Consider the following 26885-nt stretch of genomic DNA (forward strand, 5'->3'; position numbering starts at 1 on the left):
ACCATGGATTTCATCACTAAATTGCCAAGGACTGTAAGTGGTTTTGATACTATTTGGGTAATAGTTGATCGTCTCACCAAATCAGCACACTTCCTGCCAATAAGAGAAGATGACAAGATGGAGAAGTTAGCACGACTGTATTTGAAGGAAGTCATCTCCAGACATGGAATACCAATCTCTATTATCTCTGATAGGGATGGCAGATTTATTTCAAGATTCTGGCAGACATTACAGCAAGCATTAGGAACTCGTCTAGACATGAGTACTGCCTATCATCCACAAACTGATGGGCAGAGCGAAAGGACGATACAAACGCTTGAAGACATGCTACGAGCATGTGTTATTGATTTCGGAAACAGTTGGGATCGACATCTACCGTTAGCAGAATTTTCCTACAACAACAGCTACCATTCAAGCATTGAGATGGCGCCATTTGAAGCACTTTATGGTAGAAAGTGCAGGTCTCCGATTTGTTGGAGTGAAGTGGGGGATAGACAGATTACGGGTCCGGAGATTATACAAGAAACTACCGAGAAGATCATCCAAATTCAACAACGGTTGAAAACCGCCCAAAGTCGACAAAAGAGCTACGCTGACATTAAAAGAAAAGATATAGAATTTGAAATTGGAGAGATGGTCATGCTTAAAGTTGCACCTTGGAAAGGCGTTGTTCGATTTGGTAAACGAGGGAAATTAAATCCAAGGTATATTGGACCATTCAAGATTATTGATCGTGTCGGACCAGTAGCTTACCGACTTGAGTTACCTCAACAACTCGCGGCTGTACATAACACTTTCCACGTCTCGAATTTGAAGAAATGTTTTGCTAAAGAAGATCTCACTATTCCGTTAGATGAAATCCAAATCAACGAAAAACTTCAATTCATCGAAGAACCCGTCGAAATAATGGATCGTGAGGTTAAAAGACTTAAGCAAAACAAGATACCAATTGTTAAGGTTCGATGGAATGCTCGTAGAGGACCCGAGTTCACCTGGGAGCGTGAAGATCAGATGAAGAAGAAATACCCGCATCTATTTCCAGAAGATTCGTCAACGCCTTCAACAGCTTAAAATTTCGGGACGAAATTTATTTAACGGGTAGGTACTGTAGTGACCCGAACTTTTCCATGTTTATATATATTAATTGAGATTGATATTTACATGATTAAATGTTTCCAACATGTTAAGCAATCAAACTTGTTAAGACTTGATTAATTGAAATAGGTTTCATATAGACAATTGACCACCCAAGTTGACCGGTGATTCACGAACGTTAAAACTTGTAAAAACTATATGATGACATATATATGGTTATATATATAGTTAACATGATATTATGATAAGTAAACATATCATTAATTATATTAACAATGAACTACATATGTAAAAACAAGACTACTAACTTAATGATTTTGAAACGAGACATATATGTAACGATTATCGTTGTAACGACATTTAATGTATATATATCATATTAAGAGATATTCGTACATCATAATATCATGATAGTATAATAATTTAAAATCTCTTTTGATATTATAAACATTGGGTTAACAACATTTAACAAGATAGTTAACCTAAAGGTTTCAAAACAACATTTACATGTAACGACTAACGATGACTTAACGACTCAGTTAAAATGTATATACATGTAGTGTTTTAATATGTATTTATACACTTTTGAAAGACTTCAATACACTTATCAAAATACTTCTACTTAACAAAAATGCTTACAATTACATCCTCGTTCAGTTTCATCAACAATTCTACTCGTATGCTCCCGTATTCGTACTCGTACAATACACAGCTTTTAGATGTATGTACTATTGGTATATACACTCCAATGATCAGCTCTTAGCAGCCCATGTGAGTCACCTAACACATGTGGGAACCATCATTTGGCAACTAGCATGAAATATCTCATAAAATTACAAAAATATGAGTAATCATTCATGACTTATTTACATGAAAACAAAATAACATATCCTTTATATCTAATCCATACACCAACGACCAAAAACACCTACAAACACTTTCATTCTTCAATTTTCTTCATCTAATTGATCTCTCTCAAGTTCTATCTTCAAGTTCTAAGTGTTCTTCATAAATTCCAAAAGTTCTAGTTTCATAAAATCAAGAATACTTTCAAGTTTGCTAGCTCACTTCCAATCTTGTAAGGTGATCATCCAACCTCAAGAAATCTTTGTTTCTTACAGTAGGTTATCATTCTAATACAAGGTAATAATCATATTCAAACTTTGGTTCAATTTCTATAACTATAACAATCTTATTTTAAGTGATGATCTTACTTGAACTTGTTTTCGTGTCATGATTCTGCTTCAAGAACTTCGAGCCATCCAAGGATCCATTGAAGCTAGATCCATTTTTCTCTTTTCCAGTAGGTTTATCCAAGGAACTTAAGGTAGTAATGATGTTCATAACATCATTCGATTCATACATATAAAGCTATCTTATTCGAAGGTTTAAACTTGTAATCACTAGAACACAGTTTAGTTAATTCTAAACTTGTTCGCAAACAAAAGTTAATCCTTCTAACTTGACTTTTAAAATAAAATAAACACATGTTCTATATCTATATGATATGCTAACTTAATGATTTAAAACCTGGAAACACGAAAAACACCGTAAAACCAGATTTACGCCGTCGTAGTAACACCGCGGACTGTTTTGGGTTAGTTAATTAAAAACTATGATAAACTTTGATTTAAAAGTTGTTATTCTGAGAAAATGATTTTTATTATGAACATGAAACTATATCCAAAAATTATGGTTAAACTCAAAGTGGAAGTATGTTTTCTAAAATGGTCATCTAGACGTCGTTCTTTCGACTGAAATGACTACCTTTACAAAAACGACTTGTAACTTATTTTTCCGACTATAAACCTATACTTTTTCTATTTATATTCATAAAATAGAGTTCAATATGAAACCATAGCAATTTGATTCACTCAAAACGGATTTAAAATGAAGAAGTTATGGGTAAAACAAGATTGGATAATTTTTCTCATTTTAGCTACGTGAAAATTAGTAACAAATATATTCCAACCATAACTTAATCAACTTGTATTGTATATTATGTAATCTTGAGATACCATAGACACGTATACAATGTTTCAACCTATCATGTCGACACATCTATATATATTTCGGAACAACCATAGACACTCTATATGTGAATGTTGGAGTTAGCTATACAGGGTTGAGGTTGATTCCAAAATATGTATAGTTTGAGTTGTGATCAATACTGAGATACGTATACACTGGGTCGTGAATTGATTCAAGATAATATTTATCGATTTATTTCTGTATATCTACCTGTGGACAACTAGTTATAGGTTACTAACGAGGACAGCTGACTTAATAAACTTAAAACATCAAAATATATTAAAAGTGTTGTAAATATATTTTGAACATACTTTGATATATATGTATATATTGTTATAGGTTCGTGAATCAACCAGTGGCCAAGTCTTACTTCCCGACGAAGTAAAAATCTGTGAAAGTGAGTTATAGTCCCACTTTTAAAATCTAATATTTTTGGGATGAGAATACATGCAGGTTTTATAAATGATTTACAAAATAGACACAAGTACGTGAAACTACATTCTATGGTTGAATTATCGAAATCGAATATGCCCTTTTTATTAAGTCTGGTAATCTAAGAATTAGGGAACAGACACCCTAATTGACGCGAATCCTAAAGATAGATCTATCGGGCCCAACAAGCCCCATCCAAAGTACCGGATGCTTTAGTACTTCGAAATTTATATCATATCCGAAGGGTGTCCCGGAATGATGGGGATATTCTTATATATGCATCTTGTTAATGTCGGTTACCAGGTGTTCACCATATGAATGATTTTTATCTCTATGTATGGGATGTGTATTGAAATATGAAATCTTGTGGTCTATTGTTACGATTTGATATATATAGGTTAAACCTATAACTCACCAACATTTTTGTTGACGTTTAAAGCATGTTTATTCTCAGGTGAATACTAAGAGCTTCCGCTGTTGCATACTAAAATAAGGACAAGATTTGGAGTCCATGTTTGAATGATATTGTGTAAAAACTGCATTCAAGAAACTGATTTCGATGTAACATATTTGTATTGTAAACCATTATGTAATGGTCGTGTGTAAACAGGATATTTTAGATTATCATTATTTGATAATCTACGTAAAGCTTTTTAAACCTTTATTTATGAAATAAAGGTTATGGTTTGTTTTAAAATGAATGCAGTCTTTGAAAAACGTCTCATATAGAGGTCAAAACCTCGCAACGAAATCAATTAATATGGAACGTTTTTAATCAATAAGAACGGGACATTTCACAAATCCAAAGGAATGGTCCATGAAATTGGAGGATGCACTCTGGGCTTTTAGAACAGCCTACAAAACTCCAATTGGAACCACACCTTTTAAACTTGTTTACGGAAAAGCATGTCACCTTCCAGTAGAAATTGAGCATAAAGCATTTTGGGCTTTGAAGACATGTAATCTTGATTTACATGAAGCCGGACGTCTACGGTTAAGTCAACTAAATGAATTAGAAGAATTGAGACATGATGCATACAAAAATTCGTTAATCTATAAAGAAAGAATGAAGAAATGGCATGATAAAAGAATCCTAAGTTCAAAAGAATTTAAGGAAGGAGACCGAGTTCTTCTTTTTAATTCACGATTCAAGCTATTTCCTGGAAAATTGAAATCAAGATGGTCTGGACCATTCATAGTCAAAAGAGTTTTCCCATATGGAACAATAGAGTTAATAAATTCAAATGAGATTGAATTTAAGGTTAATGGTCACAAAGTTAAACATTACATAGATAATCCAATGGAAGTTGAAGATGAAGTTAATCACAATTTCGACACCACAGCTAACTAAGTGTGGGAAGATTCAAATATTTTAAGGGTAATATGAATTTCTGTTAGAGTTAGATTTTCTATTTTCGTGTAGTTTTCGAAAATGGAATCCGCATGGTCTTTCCCTAGCAGACCCTAAAGAACTAGTCTTCTCCCTCCATTCTGAATTTTTATTTCATTTAGGTTTTACTAAATGAAGAATTCCTTTGATCTAAACCATGGTCTACTACTACACGCTATGATTACTAAACGTAATAATAACACTTTTTCGAGTGAACTGGTATCATTCATAAGAGGCAAAATGGAAGAAGTGAGAAAAGAACTCAGGAAAGATCATCATAAGATACATTTTGGTAAAGGAAAATCAAAATCCGCAACAAAAAGAAGAGCACGACATCTTGAAAGATGTCATAAATGCGAAAAATGGTCACAAGAAGGTAAATGTTCGAACAATCAAACATATAAAAATACCGAATTTGTTACTCTATGCAGAGAAGGACCGTTCATATGTTTAGAAGAAAAGTCACTAAAGAATCGAGGTTACGCTTATGTAGCTATGGAAAATCAAATTACACGACTCTCCTATGAGTCGGCTAAAGCATGTCACTGAGAATTTTACCTCACAGGTAAGTATGTACAGTTTTTATTTATTGCTTTTAACCTTTTGATAATAAACGCTGAATCGTTCGCTATAAAGTATTAAATTGATATTCAATAAAATTAGGTATGCGAAACCGAAATTATTGATATCATACAAAAATTTAATTACATCACTGCGAAATTTACTGTTTATTCATAAGGTATAAATATCTTTAATCAATCAATCCAAAATATTTCAAAAATTCGTCAGGAGTAAAACTAGGTAAAATAGCCGAAATTACTTTACCCAAAAGAGGGGCGTATATTTTTGATAATATTTGATTGATTAAAGTGGGATAAAAGACTAAAAAGATTTTTAATTTTAATTTTTACCTTTTTTTAAATTAATATTAAATTATTATTGTAAATTTCTAAAACCAATATATTTAAGTTTTTAAATATTTTAAAAATTAATATTCTCAATATAAGTTTGTAAAATTAATGTATAAAAATATTAATGATATTTATATGAATTTTTAATTTTATGTATTTTAAATTTAAGTTTGATGTGAATTTAAAAACAAAAATTTACTTTATTTCATTAAGTTAAAAATTTGATATTTAAAATTCGTCGTGAGTTGAAGATTAGGTCGTTGAATCGAAATTGCTTTACCCACGGGAGGGACGAGAAATTTTATTATCATTATTTTTAATCTCATTGATCTAAAGTATGCAAAAATATTAAAAAACCCAAAAATCTTTGCTTTAAAAACAACCCTTTAAAGTGACAAATTTTAAAATTTTGTTGAGAGACGAACTAGGACAAAGATCCGAAACGCCCTCATTCTAAATGAAAATAAATTTTTAAAAATTAATTAAGTGTTTTATAAGTAAAAGGTTTTATATATAAAAAAAACCTGGACCCCATGCGATCGCATGGGAATTGCACGGGATAACCATGCGATCGCATGGCCCCAGAATGCTGGTCAGGAACAAAAGGCAGCGAGTATTCTGTCTTCCACAATAACACACACAAACACACGAACACTCTAAAAAACACTCTCAAATTTCACCATTTTTTCACTAAAATTCACAAAATTCGTTGCTATAATCCGCTATAATCATGCCTTTCTTCAGATGGGAAGCAAAAAGGTAAAAATTTCACCCCTAAACTCATAAATTTCCTAATTTTTGTGATAATTACAAATATTTGTCCTAATTTGATTTTGATAATTTTTAGTGTAATTGAAGTTAAATTGTTAGTATATTATGCTTGTATAACCTAGATTGATGCTATTTAACATGATTTGAAGCCTTAAACTTAAAAATTTTAGGAATCTAGGGTTTGTGTTCTTGAGCAATTTGGGGCTTTTTGATATAAACAGGTTATGGCCGATTTTTATTATGAATTAGTGCTAAATTAAGTAGTGTAACATGTTTAGGTTGCTAAATGATCCAAACTTTGATCCTAAACATGATTTTTGAGCATCAAAGTGGACTTTTTAAGTCTAAAATTCATGAACTTGATTATTTTGATATAAATGCCATTTGAAACTTGTTTAATTGGTAGTAATGATTTTTTTTACATGTTATTTGAGTTGAATGCTTATGAACTTTGTAAACATTTTCATATATGCTTATTTGAAAAAGTGTAGAATTGATAAAAATATAAAAATGAGTATAAGTTTAATATGGATTAAACATGTTATTGTAATTGTTTTAATTTGTTATTTTGCTAACACTAATGCATATTTGGATGCACAAATTTTGTGTTTAATGTGTTTTGCAGAGAAATACAGATACGGACGGTGTATCATCGTCTAGGCAACCTGATCTGGAACCACAGCCAGAGATGCAATATCACGAACCGGAACAACAACCTGAACAACAACAACATTATGATCAACACGTACCATACTATGAACCAGAACCACAATTTTTTATTACCTACGTAGTATTTCCCGTTCATCATATAATAGAACACCCAACAATTCAGGAAGAACAGTTGCATCCCAATTTAAGGTTTGATAGAAGTTGGAGATATTACCGGACGTACCAAAGTAACAAATTTAAGCTTTGGACCAAAAATGTAGAAGTACCAAGGGTAATAGATTGGGAGCCTTTGGAAAGGGTCCACCTAGCTAACCCAGTTAGGCAGCATCTAATCCAAAGGTATGGCAACTCTTCTTTTTCCGATTGGGAACATTTATTTACCACTCGTAGGCCTGTATATAAAGAGTGGTGTGTTGAGCTAATGAGTACTATAGCTTTTAATAAGGATGTAGATAGGTTAGACGATAAGAGTTTTCATAGATTTTTACTTGGCCGTAGGATATACAGGATGTCCATGCTGGACATGGCTAGGGCTTTACAGATTTACACTCCCGCTGAATTACTATCACCTGATTGTACAAATTTGATTTATCATGGTGAGCGGGTAGATAGAAATTTTGACGCTAACACCATCTGGAGGTGTATGTCAAATTTTAATGTGTTTACACGGGGAGGAAGACACTCATATTTAGATAGTAATAAAGCCGAGCTTCGTATAATACATAGATTCTTAGCAAAATCGATTACACAAAGAGGTAACAACAAGGAGAAAATGACCTTACACGATTTATTTTACCTTAAGTGCATTCGAGACACTAGAAGCTTTGTTAATATCCCCTACTGTGTTGGTTTTTATCTGTCCAAAATGGTGGAAGGTATACAGGATGGGGGAATAATAGGAGGAGGCATTTTTTTACTCTCATTGGAGAGTATTTAGGTGTAGATAGGGAACAAGAGGGTCCAATGATGGTGGTTAGGGAACAAGACGAGTTTATGTATATATATAAGTACTATTATTATTATAAGAGGGGGTTTTTACCATTTAATGATCGGTTTGTCGATTTTATGTCTTAAGTCACAATTAAAACCTAATGTAAAATATTAAATATAAATACAACTTAATTTAAAGCGTAAAGTAAATGACGATAAATAAAAGTGCGATAATTAAAAGTACGATAATTAAAAGTGCAATAAATAAAATGACAATAAATAAAAGTGCGATGAGATATAAAATAAAGGAATTATGCTTATTTAAACTTCCGTAATCATGATGTTCGACGTGTTGATTTTCGTTTATTACCATGGGTTAATTGTCCTTTGTCCTGGATTATTCGATATGTCCATCTGGTTTTTGTCCATAACAGTCCATCAGTCATAAATATAAAGTGCGAGTGTCCTCGTCAAATTATCCTTATACCCGAAGTCAAATATTCTAACTAATTGGGGACTTAAACTGTAATAAGGTTTAATACATTGTTAATGATTGCACCAGGTTATCGACTGCGTGCAATCCAAGGTTTTAATACTTTATTTTCAATTACACCAAGTGTCCTTGTATGTAATCCACCCCCGTTTTAATGAGTCCATTGACTATTAATCCATTCACGTGTCCGGTTAAATGAACGATTATTAGTATTTATAAATATCCCGCCCATCGTGTCCGATCGAGTGTATGTGGTTATTTATAATTACCTCAAATTGTAAATCTCTATATTAAGTTAACGAATTATCATTCAGTTAAACAAATATAAAGCCCATTAATAGCCTATAGTCTAATTTCCACAAGTGTCGGTCTTTTGTCCAAACCTCAATTATGGTCCAAAGGCCAATAACCCCGTCTTTAATATTTAGTCCAACATCATGATTACTTCGGCTTAAATAAACATAATAATAACTTAGCTACGAGACATTAATTTAAAAAGGTTGAACATAACTTACAATGAGTATTAATCGCGTAGCGTTACACAGACAGAGTTTTGAATTACAAACTTAAAACATTCGCTAACATAACCTTATTATTATTATTAAACTTTAATATTAAAATTATAATTAAAATATAAATATAAATATATATTTAAGAGAGTGAGAGATAGATAATATATGATGTCCATAATTCGCTGAAAACTCGTCCAATTTATAGACCTGGCCACACTGTTACAGCCATGCGATCGCATGGAAATTGCTCTTCCAGGCCATGCAATTGCATGGCCAGCTGGATTAGCTCATTTGTCAATTAAAATGTGGGCTGCCCGATTTTAATATATATAATATAATATATATAATTTTATATAATTATATATATTATATTATATTCATGTGCATCGTTGACTTGTAATTTTAGCTCCGTTGAGTCGCGCGTTGATAGTTGGTTCATGTCCCGGTTCCGGATTTTCGAACGTCCTTGCGTACTATTTAATATCTTGTACTTTGCATTTCGCGGCTCGTACTCTTGTAATTTCTAGACGTTTGTCATCAATAAATTGAACCACTTGGATTGTACTTTGTACTTTTTAGCGTTTTGGTTGTTTGCTTCTTCAAGTCATCGAATCTGTCTTTTGTCTTCACCTTTTATTATTTAAACGAATATCACTTGTAAATAGAACAATTGCAACCAAAAGCTTGTCTTTCTTGAAGGATAATGCTATGAAATATATGTTCATTTTTAGCATTATCAAATATTCCTACACTTGAGCGTTGCTTGTCCTCAAGCAATATAGAACTTGAATAAAACTTTACTAGAATCACTTCTTTATTCTTCACACTTAGTACATCAGTGATTTCTATACGGCGGTATAAACAATGATAGTAACGATGTGGTTTACAGTCCCACATGACTATGAAAATTTAGATCCTTTAGGAAATTGGATCTTTATGAAAACATTTGATCTTTTGAAAATTCCATCTAGCTTTTAGCCTAGATAAGTTTTCCGGAATAACCCTTCACCGGTGTTTGCAAAATGTTTTTGTGGGTTTGGTGGGTTTCAGATTTGAAAATTTTAGCTCAAAACTTATGGTTTTGTGTCACCCACTTGCTAACCTTGTATTAGGAAAGAAACACATCCAGTATACTTTCTCCGTATATTACCTTTCGGTAAACTACCATCCGGTTGTAAAGGAAAGCGTTGAACAAGCAACTGTTGAGGCAATGTCCCGTGACATGCTTTTGATTATGCTCTATATCATGTCGGATGCAATTACTATCCTTTGTAGGAGCAATAGTAAAGATCACCCTATAGTTTTTTGGTCTGGCACAAGGTCCTGCCTTCGACCATGCTATGCAACCACCGTTCTTACGGTTGACACCCGATTTGGTTCAGGTGACCTAATGAATTCCAGGTGAATTCTTAGGATTTTACGTTCAATGGTAATGAACGTATTGAAAATAGGGTTTTCAGAAAACAAATCGGTTTGTAATTTGATCAAAATATTTTCTCGTTCAAGCTCGAGTTTAGATAACATTGAATTTCATGAGTTTGTAATTCTCAATCTTTAAAAGTCAATCTCAAGGATTGAGTAATATCAGTCTTAAAAGCTGATTTTTGATCTTTAAGGAGATTATCCTTTCTGGGGATCGGTTCATTAGTCTTATAAGCTAATTTGCACGGTGTCCCCCATTGTACGAGATAGATCCTCTCATGGTTAGGATAAGTCTGACCACTTGGCGACCTTGTTTGATGCTGAGGTCCGTGGATTTCCAGCTGAATTGTGATTACTTGATGTTATTTAGAACATATATCAAGTTATTTAGAACATATATCACATATTTTTGTACAAATAATTGAAGATACTTTTGTTTTGGACGATATTAATCAGTTTTACCCAGTTTATTGTAATATAAATGGAATTTAAAAGGAAGTAAAGTCTTTCGAGAAAAAGACACGCGCTTCTTGATTTAGGTCAGGAAGTTGTCGTCCAGACCAGTTGTAGAGTCTACGAAAAACCTTGAAAAGTTTTCTCGAAAATCAGCTGGAAATCCACGGACCTCAGCATCAAACACGGTCGCCAAGTGGTCAGACTTATCCTAACCATGAGAGGATCTGTCTCGTACAATGGGGGGCACCGTGCAAATTAGCTTATAAGACTAATGAATCAGATCCCCAGAAAGGATAATCTCCTTAAAGATCAAAAATCAGCTTTTAAGCCTGATATTACTCAATCCTTGGGATTGACCTTAAAGATTGAGAATTACAAACTCATGGAATTCGATGATATCTAAATTCGAGCTTGAACGAGAAAATATTTTGATCAAATTACAAACCGATTTGTTTTCTGAAAACCCTATTTTCAATGCGTTCATTACCATTGAACGTAAAATCCTAAGAATTCATCGGAATTCATTAGGTCACCTAAACCAAATTGGGTGTCAACCGTAAGAATGGTGGTTGCATAGCATGGTCGAAGATAGGACCTTGTGCCAGACTGAAAAACTATAGGGTGATCTTTACTATTGCTCCTACAAAGGATAGTAATTGTATCCGACACGTTATAGACCATAATCAAAAGCATGTCACGGGACATTGCCTTAACAGTTGCTTGTTCAACGCTTTCCTTTACAACCGGAAGGTAGTTTATCGAAAGGTAATATACGGAGCAAGTAAACTGGACGTGTTGCTTTTATAATACAAGGTTAGCAAGTGGGTGACACAAAACTGCAAGTTTTAAGCTAAAATTTTAAAATCTGAAACCCACAAAACCCACAAAAACAATTTGCAAACACCGGTGAAGGGTTATTCCAGAAAACTTATCTAGGATAAAAGCTAGATTGAATTTTAAAAAGATCAAATATTTTCATATAGATCCTATTTCCTTAAAGGATCTAAATTTTTATAGTCATATGGGACTGTAAACCACATCGTTACTACCATTGTTCATACCGCCGTATTAAAATCACTGATGTACAAAGTGTGAAGAATAAAGAAGTGATTCTAGTAAAGTTATATTCAAGTTCTATATTGCGTGAGGACAAGCAACGCTCAAGTGTGGGAATATTTGATAATGCTAAAAACGAACATATATTTCATAGCATTATTCTTCAAGAAAGACAAGCTTTTAGTTGCAATTGTTCTATTTACAAGTGATATTCGTTTAAATATTAAAAGGTGAAGCCAAAAGACAGATTTGACGAATTGAAGATGCAAATGAACAAAAAGCTAAAAAGTACAAAGTACAATCCAAGTGGTTCAATTTATTGATGAGAAACGTCTCAAAATTATAAGAGTACAAGCCGCGAAACGCAAAGTACAAGATATTAAATAGTACGCAAGGACGTTCGAAAATTTGGAAATGGAACATGAACCAACTATCAACGCGCGACGCAACGGGCCTAAAATTACAAGTCAACAATGCACAAGAATATAATATAATATATATATAATTATATAAAATTATATATATTATATAATATATATTAAATAATACGAGCAACCCACGTTTTGGAATCACATGTGACCAGTGGAAGGTGGCCATGCGATCGCATGGCTATGAAGAAGAAACTCCATGCGATCGCATGGAGTACTGTTGCTGAACACATCTATAAATTGAAGCGAATTCTAGACAAAATATACACGCCATATATTATCTATCTCTCACTCTCTTAAATATATATTTATATTTATATTTTAATTATAATTTTAATATTAAAGTTTAATAATAATAAGGTTATGTTAGCGAATGTTTTAAGTTTGTAAGTCGAAATTTTGTCCGTGTAACACTACGCGATTAATACTCATTGTAACTTATGTTCAACCTTTTTAAATTAATTTTTCGTAGCTAAGTTTTTATTATGCTTATTTAAGCCGAAGTAATCGTGATGTTGGACTAAATATTAAAGATGGGGTTATTGGGCTTTGTACCATAATTGGGGTTTGGACAAAAGACCGACACTTGTGGAAATTGGACTATGGGCTATTAATGGGCTTTATATTTGTTTAACTGAATGATAGTTTGTTAATTTAATATAGAGATTTACAATTTGACGTATCTATAAATAGCCATATACACTCGATCGAATACGATGGGCGGGATATTTATAAATACTAATAATCGTTCATTTAACCGGACACGGGGATGGATTAATATTCTGTGGACTTATTAAAACAGGGGTGGATTACATACAAGGACACTTGGTGTAATTGTTAATAAAGTATTAAAACCTTGGATTGCACACAGTCGATAACCTGGTGTAATCATTAACAATGTATTAAAACCTTATTACAGTTTAAGTCCCCAATTAGTTGGAATATTTGACTTCGGGTATAAGGATAATTTGACGAGGACACTCGCACTTTATATTTATGACTGATGGACTGTTATGGACAAAAATTAGATGGACATATCGAATAATCCAGGACAAAGGACAATTAACCCATGGTAATAAATTAAAATCAACACGTCAAACATCATGATTACGGAAGTTTAAATAAGCATAATTCCTTTATTTTATATCTCATCGCACTTTTATTTACTGTCATTTTATTTATCGTACTTTAAATTATTGCACTTTTATTTATCTCACTTTTAATTATCATCATTTACTTTACGCTTTAAATTAAGTTATATTTATTTTTAATATTTTACATTAGGTTTTAATTGCGACTTAAGACATAAAATCGACAAACCGGTAATTAAACGGTAAAACCCCCTTTTTATAATAATAATACTACTTATATATATATATATATATATATATATATATATATATATATATATATATATATATATATATATATATATATATATATATATAGTTTAAAATAAAAATATAGCGTTAAACTTGGCTAGCTCCCTGCGGAACGAACCGGACTTACTAAAAACTACACTACTTTACGATTAGGTACACTGCCTATAGTGTTGTAGCAAAGTTTAGGTATATCAATTCAATAAATAAATAAATAACTTGTGTAAAATTGTATCGTATTTAATAGTATTTCGTAATAAAAATATAACTATTTCGTATACACCTCGCATAACATCATAATTCCTTCATTTCGCTGGGTGCGAGCCTGTAAGGAGCACGAGCTATTGGTGCAGCTCCTGGTACAAGGTCAATTTAAAATTCAACAGATCGGTGTGGAGGTAGTCCCGGTAATTCTTTCGGAAATACATCGGGAAATTCTTTTGCGACGGAAACATCATTGATGTTCTTTTCTTCGGATGTGACTTTCTCGATGTGTGCTAGAACGGCATAGCAACCTTTTCTTATTAGCTTTTGTGCCTTCAGGTTACTAATAAGATTTAACTTCGCGTTGCTCTTATCTCCGTACACCATTAAGGGTTTTCCCTTTTCGCGCATAATGCGAATCGCATTTTGGTAACAAACGACCTCTGCTCTCTCCTTTTTTAACCAGTCCATACCAATTATCACATCAAAACTCCCTAACTCTACTGGTATCAAATTAATCTTAAACGTTTCGCCAACCAGTTTAATTTCTCGATTCCGGCATATTTAATCTGCTGTAATTAATTTACCGTTTGCTAATTCGAGTAAAAATTTATTATCCAAAGGCATTAATGGACAACTTAATTTGGCACAAAAATCTCTACTCATATAGCTTCTATCCGCACCCGAATCAAATAAAACATAAGCAGGTTTTTCATCAATAAGAAACGTACCTGCAATAAGCTCCGGGTCTTCCTGCGCTTCTGCCGTATTGATGTTGAAGACTCTTCCATGGCTTTGCCCATTTGTATTTCCTTAGTTCGGGCACTTATTCTTGACGTGGCCCGATTTTCCACATCCATAACAAACAATGGCGGCATTATTTGTCCCGACATTATTTGTTTCTTTAATTCTGTTATTCATCGGTCCGTAGACTTCACACTTTATCGCACCATGACCCTTTCTATTACACTTGGTGTAAAATATCGTGCAGAACCCCGTCGGATGGTACCTTTCACACCTTTGGCATGGCTTTTTCTGATTTTTGTGGTCATTGTTGTTATTGAAATGGTTGTTGTTGTGATTGTTGTTGTTGGGACGTTTGTTGTAGTTGTTATGATGGTTATTGTAGTTGTTGTTGGGATTGCGATTGTTGTTGCGGTTGTTGTGATTGTTGTTGCGATGGTGGTTGTGATTGTTGTTGTTGTTGTTGTATTGGTGACCCTTGTCACTGTTTTCTTCCTACTTTCTCTTGACTTGCTTCATTTTGGCCTCCTCGGCCGCCTGCTCTTTAATTCTTCCCTCAATCTGGTTTATGAGTTTGTGAGCCATTCGACTTGCCTTTTGTATGGAGGTGGGCTCGTTTGAACTAACATCCTCCTGAATCCTTTCTGATAACCCTTTTACAAACGCGTCAATCTGCTCTTCTTCATCTTCGAACACTCTTGGACACAATAGGCATAACTCTGTGAATCATTGTTCGTATGTGGTAATATTGAATCCTTGTGTTCGTAATTCTCTAAGATCTGCCTTGAGCTTATTGACCTCGTTTCTGGGATGGTACTGCTCATTCATCATGTGTTTGAATGCTGACCACGGTAGTGAGTAAGCAGCATCTTGTCCCACCTGCTCGAGGTAGGTGTTCCACCATGTTAATGCAGTACCTGTGAAGGTATGTGTAGTGTAGCTTACCTTGTCTTCTTCAGTACATTTACTTATGGCAAACACCGATTCGACCTTCTTGGTCCACCGTTTTAATCTGATTGGTCCTTCAGTTTCATCAAATTCCAGAGGTTTACAGGTAGTGAATTCTTTGTAGGAGCATCCTACACGATTTCTTGTGGAATTTGTTCCATTGCTAGATTCAGAGTTATTGTTGTTTTGTATTGCAGCATGTATTGTGGCTATGTTTTGCTGCAAGGAAAACTCGGAAGTCTTCCTCGCTCATGTTCATGTTGTGTCGAGTAGTCGGTGCAATTTCCTTCAAAAATAGCCAAAAGAATTCAGTTAATCATATAGAATATTAGGAGTAGTCAATAGTATTTCGTAGCATAATATGAACTTATTTATAAAAGCTTTTTCTTCATATTAGCGTTTTATAATTCAGATTCGGGTACTACCTACCCGTTAAGTTCATACTTAGTAGCTAATATACAAATCAACTACTACAATTCTATCATTAAAAACTGATAATAATATTTAATGTTCAAATTTTAATACAATACTTTATAAATGTACAATACTGCTATTTTACATACAACTTGAAATATAGCACATAATAACTTTGATACAAAGCAGCTGTGAAGACAATTCTAGTTAAACGCAAATTGTTCAGTAAAGGCAATCAAGACACATAATTCATAGGACTAGAAACAAGTCATGCATTCGGGTTTTACTAATACTATTTCCCATCCTTGGTCATGTGGAAAATAACCGTTGTGGCCGTTGGCAAGGCAGCATGTTGTAACGTCGTCAAAAGGACGGGGGTTATGAAATACCCAACAGTTCCGTAACAATTTAAAAACCTTATTTCTCACCTCAACTACTGAATCCGTTACCCGTGGAAATGTTTTATTAAGTAGTTGCAACCCGATGTTCTTTTTCTCAATTTGATGAGAGGCGAACATCACTAACCCGTAAACGTAACATGCTTCTTTGAGTTGCATGTTTGAAGTCCTTTCTAAAGAACGAAGTCCTATATCGGGATATAGGGAGTCAAAATAGGCCCTCAACCCGAAGCGGAAAAGTGCAATAGGATTTCCCGCACACATAGCCTCAAAGAAAACACGAGCCAACTTAGGGTGTCCCAGTGGGAGATACACCACCTGTCAAAGGAAAGCCTTCTATAAATCAAAGGATGCCTGGAACGTCTTTGAAATGTCCTACAAACTAATTTTTCCATAAACAATTGAGCCGATGAATTCTGACCAACTCTAGACAAGATTTCATCAATCATATCCCGTGGTAGGTCTTCTAAAATATTCGGTTGGCTATCCTTAATGTCCATTTTGTGTTTTTATACTGTAAAATAGACGAAGATTAGATTCGTAAAAGATAATTAACAAAAAATACAAGCAATTTTTAAATATAACATAAAAGTACAAGCACACCACAATACATATATTACACAGCATGATTACAACTCTTTATTTCGACTCACTTGTTTCTTCCTCCTCGGACTCGGCTCCTTTTGCTAATTTTCTAGGGATAAATGGTGATCCTCTAATACGAGCCGTCCTTTTCACAAATGCTCTAGAAAAACCTGGTGGCTTAGATGTTCCCCGGTTATTGTGATGCCCCGTACAAAATTAACGTGTACTGATCATCAACAACAGGATTATTACAAAGTCAAACACTATATGCTGTTTTAAAATAAGTTTGCATTCATAAAAAAGGGGTAACGTCTTTACCGACGTCAAATGTTTTACAAACGACAGTGTGCTTCTACGAATAGAAAGCAATAACATAAGTACGAGACTCAAATTTCATTACAAATTCATTGTTCAAAAATAACATAGTTCGTGAATGCAAAGTAAAAGTTTCATGCAGAGACATCTCTAAACAAAAGCAGCGGGAGTCTACACAGCAAGTCTAACAGCGAGACTAATACAGCGGAAGCATTAAACGTCTAAGCACCTGAGAAATAAGATGCTTAAAAGTCAACACGAATAAAATGTCCCGTTCTTATTGATTAAAAACGTTCCATATTAATTGATTTCGTTGCGAGGTTTTGACCTCTATATGAGACGTTTTTCAAAGACTGCCTTCATTTTAAAACAAACCATAACCTTTATTTCATCAATAAAGGTTTAAAAAGCTTTACGTAGATTATCAAATAATGATAACCTATAATATCCTGTTTACACACGACCATTACATAATGGTTTACAATACAAATATGTTACAACGAAATAAGTTTCTTGAATGCAGTTTTTACACAATATCGTACAAGCATGGACTCCAAATCTCATCCTTATTTAAGTATGCGACAGCGGAAGCTCTTAATAATTACCTGAGAATAAACATGCTTAAAACGTCAACAAAAAATGTTGGTGAGTTATAGGTTTAACCTATATATATCAAATCGTAACAATAGACCACAAGATTTCATATTTCAATAAACATCCCATACATAGAGATAAAAATTATTCATATGGTGAACACCTGGTAATCGACATTAAAAAGATGTATATATAAGAATATCCCCATCATTCCGGGACACCCTTAGGATATGATATAAATTTCGAAGTACTAAAGCATCCGGTACTTTGGATGGGTTTGTTAGGCCCAATAGATCTATCTTTAGGATTCGCGTCAATTAGGGTGTCTGTTCCCTAATTCTTAGATTACCAGACTTAATAAAAAGGGGCATATTCGATTTCGATAATTCAACCATAGAATGTAGTTTCACGTACTTGTGTCTATTTTGTAAATCATTTATAAAACCTGCATGTATTCTCATCCCAAAAATATTAGATTTTAAAAGTGGGACTATAACTCACTTTCACAGATTTTTACTTCGTCGGGAAGTAAGACTTGGCCACTGGTTGATTCACGAACCTATAACAATATATACATATATATCAAAGTATGTTCAAAATATATTTACAACACTTTTAATATATTTTGATGTTCTAAGTTTATTAAGTCAGTTGTCCTCGTTAGTAACCTACAACTAGTTGTCCACAGTTAGATGTACAGAAATAAATCGATAAATATTATTGATGTGGTAGCACGGGGTTACGAAATAGTGTATATTTTTAATACGGAATGCTACAAAATTTAACAAGTTTTAATTAAATATTTACAAAATGGATATACCAAAACCTTGCTACAACACAATAGGTAGTGTACCTAGTCGCGAAGTAGTATAGTTTTTAGTAAGTCCGGTTCGTTCCACAGGGAGACGGGCTTATGAAACACTTTATTTTTATATAACAATATATAAATATAAATATAAAAAGGGGGGTTTTACCGTTTAATGACCGGTTTGTCGATTTTATATTTTAAAGTCACAATTAAAAGCTAATGCAAAATATTAAAAATAACTAAAAACTTAATTTAAAGAGTAAAGTAAATGACGATAATTAAAATGACAGAAATTAAAGTGCGAAAATTAAAAGTGCAATTAAATATGAAATAAAAGGGATTATGCTTATTTAAACTTCCATAATCATGATGTTCGGCGTATTAATTTTAGTTTTATGCCCATGGGTTAATTGTCCTTTGTCCTGGATTATTTAATATGTCCGTCTGGTTTTTGTCCATAACAGTCCATCAGTCATAAATATAAAGTGCGAGTGTCCTCGTCAAATTATCCTTATACCCGAAGTTAAATATTCCAACTAATTGGGGATTTAAACTGTAACAAGATTTTAATACTTTGTTTAATAATTACACCAGGATGTCGACTGAGTGTAACCCAAGGTTTTAATATTTTGTTATCAATTATACCAAGTGTCCTTTGTACATAATTTCACCCCTGTTTTAATTATTCTAGTGGCTATTAATCCATTCCCGTGTCCGGTTAAATGAACGATTATTCGTACATATAAATACCCCGCCCATCGTGTCCGATCGAGTGTATATGGTAATTTATAGGGACGCCCAATTGTAAATCTTTATATTAACATTAACAAACTATCATTTAGTTAAACAAATATAAAGCCCATTAATAGCTCATAGTCTAATTTCCACAAGTGTCGTTCTTTTGTCCAAACCCCAATTATGGTACAAAGTCCAATTACCCAATTTTAGTAATTAGCCCAACATCATGATTACTTCGGCTCAAATAAGCATAATAATAACTTAGTTACGAGACATTAATTTAAAAAGGAGAACATAACTTACATTGAGTATTTATCGCGTAGTGTTACACGGACAGAATTTCGACTTCAAAAACCCGTAAAATAACCTTTACATAACCCGAACTAATCTAATATAACACTAATCTATACTATATATATATATATATATATATTTATTATCTTATGGAGTATTATTATTATTATTTGTGTGTGTGGTGTGTAAAAACGAACGAAAACTGGCAAATTTATAGACCAGGCCTGATTCTGATCCTCATGCGACTCGCATGGGAAATAGCCTTCTGGCCATGCGAGTCGCATGGCCACCCTGGACAGCTCACATTGATTTGTCTCATAGCTTGCCGACATAATATTAAATATAAATAAAATATAAATAATTTTAATAATTATTTATATATTATATTATATTTATATGCATAGTAGACTAGATATTTTTGGTCCGTTGCGTCGCGCGTTTCTTCTTGGCTCGGGTCCCGGTTCCGGATTTTCGGACGTCTTCGCGTATTATTTTATATCGTGTACTTTGCGTTCCGCAACTTGTACTCTTGTCATTTTTAGACGTCCTTCATAAATATTTTGAACCTTTTTGATTGAATCTTGTACATTTGAGCATTTTGGACCTTTTTGTCTTCAAATCTTCGTTTACGCCTTTTGTCTTCGCACTTATTAAATATAAACGAATATTACTTGAATATGGAACAATTACAACTAAAATCTTGTCTTTCTTGGGGGATAATGCTATGAAATATATGTTCCTTTTTAACCTTATCAATATCCCCACACTTGAGCGTTGCTTGTCCTCAAGCAATACAGTCTTGAAATAGGATAATACAAATCACTTCTTTATTCTTCACACTTTATACATTAGTGATTTTGATAGAGCGGTATAAACAATGATAGTAACGATGTGGTTAAAGGTGGGTGTGTCTTTTATAGTTGCCTCGGGTTTAGGTCAACGACACTGGCAATCAAATAGCCGATTTACTTTCGGTTTCCAAAGCAAAGTGCACATTTGAAAGGCGGTTTACAGTCCCACATGACTTATAAAAATGTAGATCCTTAAGGAAATTGGATCTTTATCAAAACATTTGATCTTTTGAAAATTCAAGCTAGATTTTATCCTAGACAAGTTTTCTGATTTAATCCATTCTTTGGTGTTGCAAAATATATTTGTGGATCAATATTTTGGCTTAAAACTTTTAGGTTCGTGTAATCCACTGCTATCCTGGTATCGGAAAGCACACATCCAGTTTACTTGTTCCGTATATTACCTTTCGGTAAACTACCGTCCGGTTGTAAAGGAAAGCGATGAACAAGAAACTGTTAAGGCAATGTCTAATGACATGCATTTGTTCATGGTCTAAAAACGTGTCGGATGCTAGAACTATCCTTGGTAGGAGCAATAGTAAAGATCATCCTTTGATTTTTCGGTCTGGCACAAGGTCCTGTCTCTGACCATGCTATGCAACCACCGTTCTTACGGTTGACACCCAATTTGGTTCAGGTGACCTAATGAATTCTAGGTGAATTCCTAGGATTTTACGTTCAATGGTAATGAACGCATTGAAAATGGGTTTTCAGAAAACAAATCGGTTTGTATTTTTGATCAAAATATTTTCTCGTTCAAGCTCGAGTTTAGATATCATCGAATTCCATGAGTTTGTAATTCTCAATCTTTAAGGTCAATCTCAAGGATTGAGTAATATCAGGCTTAAAAGCTGATTTTTGATCTTTAAAGGAGATTATCCTTTCTGGGGATCTGATTCATTAGTCTTATAAAGCTAATTTGCACGGTGCCCCCCCATTGTACGAGATAAATCCTTCTCATGGTTAGGATAAATCTGACCACTTGGCGACCCTGTTTGATGCTGAGGTCCGTGGATTTCCAGCCGATTTTAGTGATGACTTTTCTAGATTTTTCATCAACCTACAGCTGGTCTGGACGACAACTTCATGACCTAAATCAAGAAGCGCGTGTCTTTTTCGGAAGACTTTACTTCCTTTTAATGATGGAATTGATTCATCGTGTAGATCCATCTTTCATTACAGTAAATTGGGTAAAACAGTTAATTTAGTCCAAAACAAAAACACCTGCAATAACTTTACAGAAACATATGATAAATAGTTTTTAATAACTTGGTATATTCTCCCCACACTTAGTTTCTTTCTTTGCCTTGTTATTTTCCTTTATTCCATTTTAAATGAATTCAAGCGTTTTGGGTTGTTTCTCAATTTATGTCCTTTTCTAGGTAACGATAATTTCGGTATTAACACCTAGTTTTCATCGTTCATAAATATGTATAAACATGATTTTAAATTTATTTAGTTGAAAATTTTTCAAATTTTCACAAAATTTGGCAAATAAACCAAGTGTAAACCCGAGAGAATTTATAACCCTTCCCCACACTTGAGATCATGCAATGCCCTCATTTGCATGAAATCAGACTCTAATTATAAATTCATGAGGGTGATTAGTGTAGAAAAGTGATTAAGAATACCTAGTTTGTACTTACAAAGCTCGTCGAATGATAGATGGCGCGCCTCATCGTTCCTTCCTTTTTGTTTTATCACACATGTTTTTCTTCAAAAATGGTTGCTTTTCTGAACTGTTTGCTAATTTTTTTGAAAATACATATTTTACCCTAACTTATCATGCATGGTTATTAACGAGTTATGCACTAACCCGAACCCCTATTTTAACGTTAAGTGGGGTTAGACTTCCCCACACTTAGCTGACGACATGTGAAGTCGGTAGAATAAGTTCCACGAATTAGAATAGTGAGCCAGTTATTTATATCTCGGGTGGTGTATAATATATCAATGGGTTTAAAGTTTAGACTCACCCGATCGTCACTACTTAATTCTTTTTTAAGTGTAGCTTTTAGTAAATGGATATGTCTCTTTTCTGGTTCTTGGTCAAATGGATCGATATACACCGACATACTTATATCTATAGGGTGGACAATTTCTAATATTTCCTTCCGTTCATTCTCGGAATCAAAGGTTTCACCTCTATTACCCAATTGGGTGAAATCCGAGGTGTCATTATCTATTACAGCTCGTGGTTCATCTTCAGTAGATGACTCGTCTATTGAGAATATTGGGTTAGGAGGTTGTGGAATGGTGAAGTTCGGTTTGGTCTCGGGGGTAAAATTTTCAACGTTATCGTTTTCCCAAGAGTACCAATTTGTTACCCTTACATCTTCTTCGTCGGTAGAGGCTAATGTGTCGATATGTTGTGAAATTGGTAAGGCTGAATAAGAATTATCATCGGGATAGTTGGTGATTTCGGAGCTCTCGAATTCATCAAAATTCGATGATTTGAGATTTTCTTGCACAATACTCCTCAGATCAACAGGTGTGTAATCTGATAGAGTTTCAGCTTGCCTATTTACAAACTCTCTCATTTGTTCCTTTTGAGCATCAAGTTCTTCGAGTTTGATTCTCATATAATCTAAAGAATCTTCAAGTTCTTCTGGTTGTTGAGTTTGAATATCTTCTTGGGAATAATCCCAATTAGAATTGTGTTCTTCATAATCGTTCCATTCAGGTTCTGTGGGTGCGTAATTTTCAGTAGGAACGTAATAGTAACATTCTCATGTTGAGTGATAATCTCCACAGATTTCACAACCAGTTATTGTTTCGTCGTTCGCGATCCAAGATTGACTGACCGAATTGTCATCAACACTCGGTTGAGAGTATTGATTTAATTGATTTTGGAGTTCAAAAAGAGTTTCCAAGGCCTTGTTTTCAAAATTTTCCATTTTATTGTGATGGCCAAATTTTAGTTACAATGTGGTGCATTCACGAATTATCCTATTAGTTATAAAAATAGAAAAACTTATATAAGTTGTCCAATTAATAGACTTTTCTGATTTTGCCCACGTTTCGAATAGCCAAAAGATGCAGCAGGTAGCCAGGACCCTTTAAATCGGAAGCCCACAACTAGCCACTAACAAATCCAACTATTACTACGAACCAGAAAAATGTCAACGTCCATTAATTTAACCGCTTAAATAATTTTTCTTTCTGTTTGAGATATTAGATAAGAAATAGAGAAAATTCTAGGTCCTAAAAACTAGAGTGTCGAGAAAATAGAAAGAAATAGATTGCGCGTCGAAAAGTGTCGAAAAATAAAAAAGTAGAAAAATAGACGTCGAAAAATAAAAGTAAGAAAGTCGTACGAAAAATGGCGTCGCAAAATTCTAAAGCACCTAAATCTTAGTCTAAGGAATAAGTACTTAAGGGATTTTACGGCAAACCTAAAAATCTAGAAATATAAAAATAAACTACGGCAAAATCTATATTTAAAACTAAGTACGAACGACAAAATACAAATATTACGCTAAACGACTAAAAGATACAAAATATAAAAAGTTGAGAAAAAGAATAATTTTTATAAAAAAATAATATTATTTTTATATTATTATTTATTAAAGATATTAATTTATATATTAATAAAACTAATTAAAAGTAAAATACAAATTAATTAAGAATTAAAACTAATTAATATTAAATTAATAAACTAATTAGGGTTTATATTAATAATAATAAATAAAATACCGTATTTAATGCGAAAGTAGGGTTGTATGTGGCCCTGTCAGACCCCTCATGCGACTTGCATGGGGTTCAGGCTAAGGGTCATGCGAGTCGCATGACCTCCAGAGCCGGTTCAAATGAGGGGGGTCAAATGACAGGCTCAACCGTATTATTTATATTTATTTATATTTTCTGTTTTAAATATTAAATAAAATATATATATAATTTAAATAAAAACTTAATATTTTTATAAAACTAAAAATAGAAATATTTGATAATTTTATAAATAAAAATCTTAAAATTATATAAAAATATATATATTTTTTTTTCTTTGCGGTTTTAATTTTTTAAATTTTTAGATTTTTAAATTTTTTAATTTTTAGGATTTTATATTGTTTTTCTAAAAATGTAAATAAATATTTCGCCGACTCCCCGGCAGCGGCGCCAAAAACTTGATGTGGTAGCACGGGGTTACGAAATAGTGTATATTTTTAATACGGAATGCTACAAAATTTAACAAGTTTTAATTAAATATTTACAAAATGGATATACCAAAACCTTGCTACAACACAATAGGCAGTGTACCTAGTCGCGAAGTAGTATAGTTTTTAGTAAGTCCGGTTCGTTCCACAGGGAGACGGGCTTATGAAACACTTTATTTTTATATAACAATATATAAATATAAATATAAAAAGGGGGGTTTTACCGTTTAATGACCGGTTTGTCGATTTTATATTTTAAAGTCACAATTAAAAGCTAATGCAAAATATTAAAAATAACTAAAAACTTAATTTAAAGAGTAAAGTAAATGACGATAATTAAAATGACAGAAATTAAAGTGCGAAAATTAAAAGTGCAATTAAATATGAAATAAAAGGGATTATGCTTATTTAAACTTCCATAATCATGATGTTCGGCGTATTAATTTTAGTTTTATGCCCATGGGTTAATTGTCCTTTGTCCTGGATTATTTAATATGTCCGTCTGGTTTTTGTCCATAACAGTCCATCAGTCATAAATATAAAGTGCGAGTGTCCTCGTCAAATTATCCTTATACCCGAAGTTAAATATTCCAACTAATTGGGGATTTAAACTGTAACAAGATTTTAATACTTTGTTTAATAATTACACCAGGATGTCGACTGAGTGTAACCCAAGGTTTTAATATTTTGTTATCAATTATACCAAGTGTCCTTTGTACATAATTTCACCCCTGTTTTAATTATTCTAGTGGCTATTAATCCATTCCCGTGTCCGGTTAAATGAACGATTATTCGTACATATAAATACCCCGCCCATCGTGTCCGATCGAGTGTATATGGTAATTTATAGGGACGCCCAATTGTAAATCTTTATATTAACATTAACAAACTATCATTTAGTTAAACAAATATAAAGCCCATTAATAGCTCATAGTCTAATTTCCACAAGTGTCGTTCTTTTGTCCAAACCCCAATTATGGTACAAAGTCCAATTACCCAATTTTAGTAATTAGCCCAACATCATGATTACTTCGGCTCAAATAAGCATAATAATAACTTAGTTACGAGACATTAATTTAAAAAGGAAAACATAACTTACATTGAGTATTTATCGCGTAGTGTTACACGGACAGAATTTCGACTTCAAAAACCCGTAAAATAACCTTTACATAACCCGAACTAATCTAATATAACACTAATCTATACTATATATATATATATATATATATATATATATATATATATATATATATATATATATATATATATATATATATATATATATATATATATATATATATATATATATATTTATTATCTTATGGAGTATTATTATTATTATTTGTGTGTGTGGTGTGTAAAAACGAACGAAAACTGGCAAATTTATAGACCAGGCCTGATTCTGATCCTCATGCGACTCGCATGGGAAATAGCCTTCTGGCCATGCGAGTCGCATGGCCACCCTGGACAGCTCACATTGATTTGTCTCATAGCTTGCCGACATAATATTAAATATAAATAAAATATAAATAATTTTAATAATTATTTATATATTATATTATATTTATATGCATAGTAGACTAGATATTTTTGGTCCGTTGCGTCGCGCGTTTCTTCTTGGCTCGGGTCCCGGTTCCGGATTTTCGGACGTCTTCGCGTATTATTTTATATCGTGTACTTTGCGTTCCGCAACTTGTACTCTTGTCATTTTTAGACGTCCTTCATAAATATTTTGAACCTTTTTGATTGAATCTTGTACATTTGAGCATTTTGGACCTTTTTGTCTTCAAATCTTCGTTTACGCCTTTTGTCTTCGCACTTATTAAATATAAACGAATATTACTTGAATATGGAACAATTACA

Source organism: Rutidosis leptorrhynchoides, chromosome 8 (assembly GCF_046630445.1).
Source record: "Rutidosis leptorrhynchoides isolate AG116_Rl617_1_P2 chromosome 8, CSIRO_AGI_Rlap_v1, whole genome shotgun sequence".
NCBI lineage: Eukaryota > Viridiplantae > Streptophyta > Magnoliopsida > Asterales > Asteraceae > Rutidosis > Rutidosis leptorrhynchoides.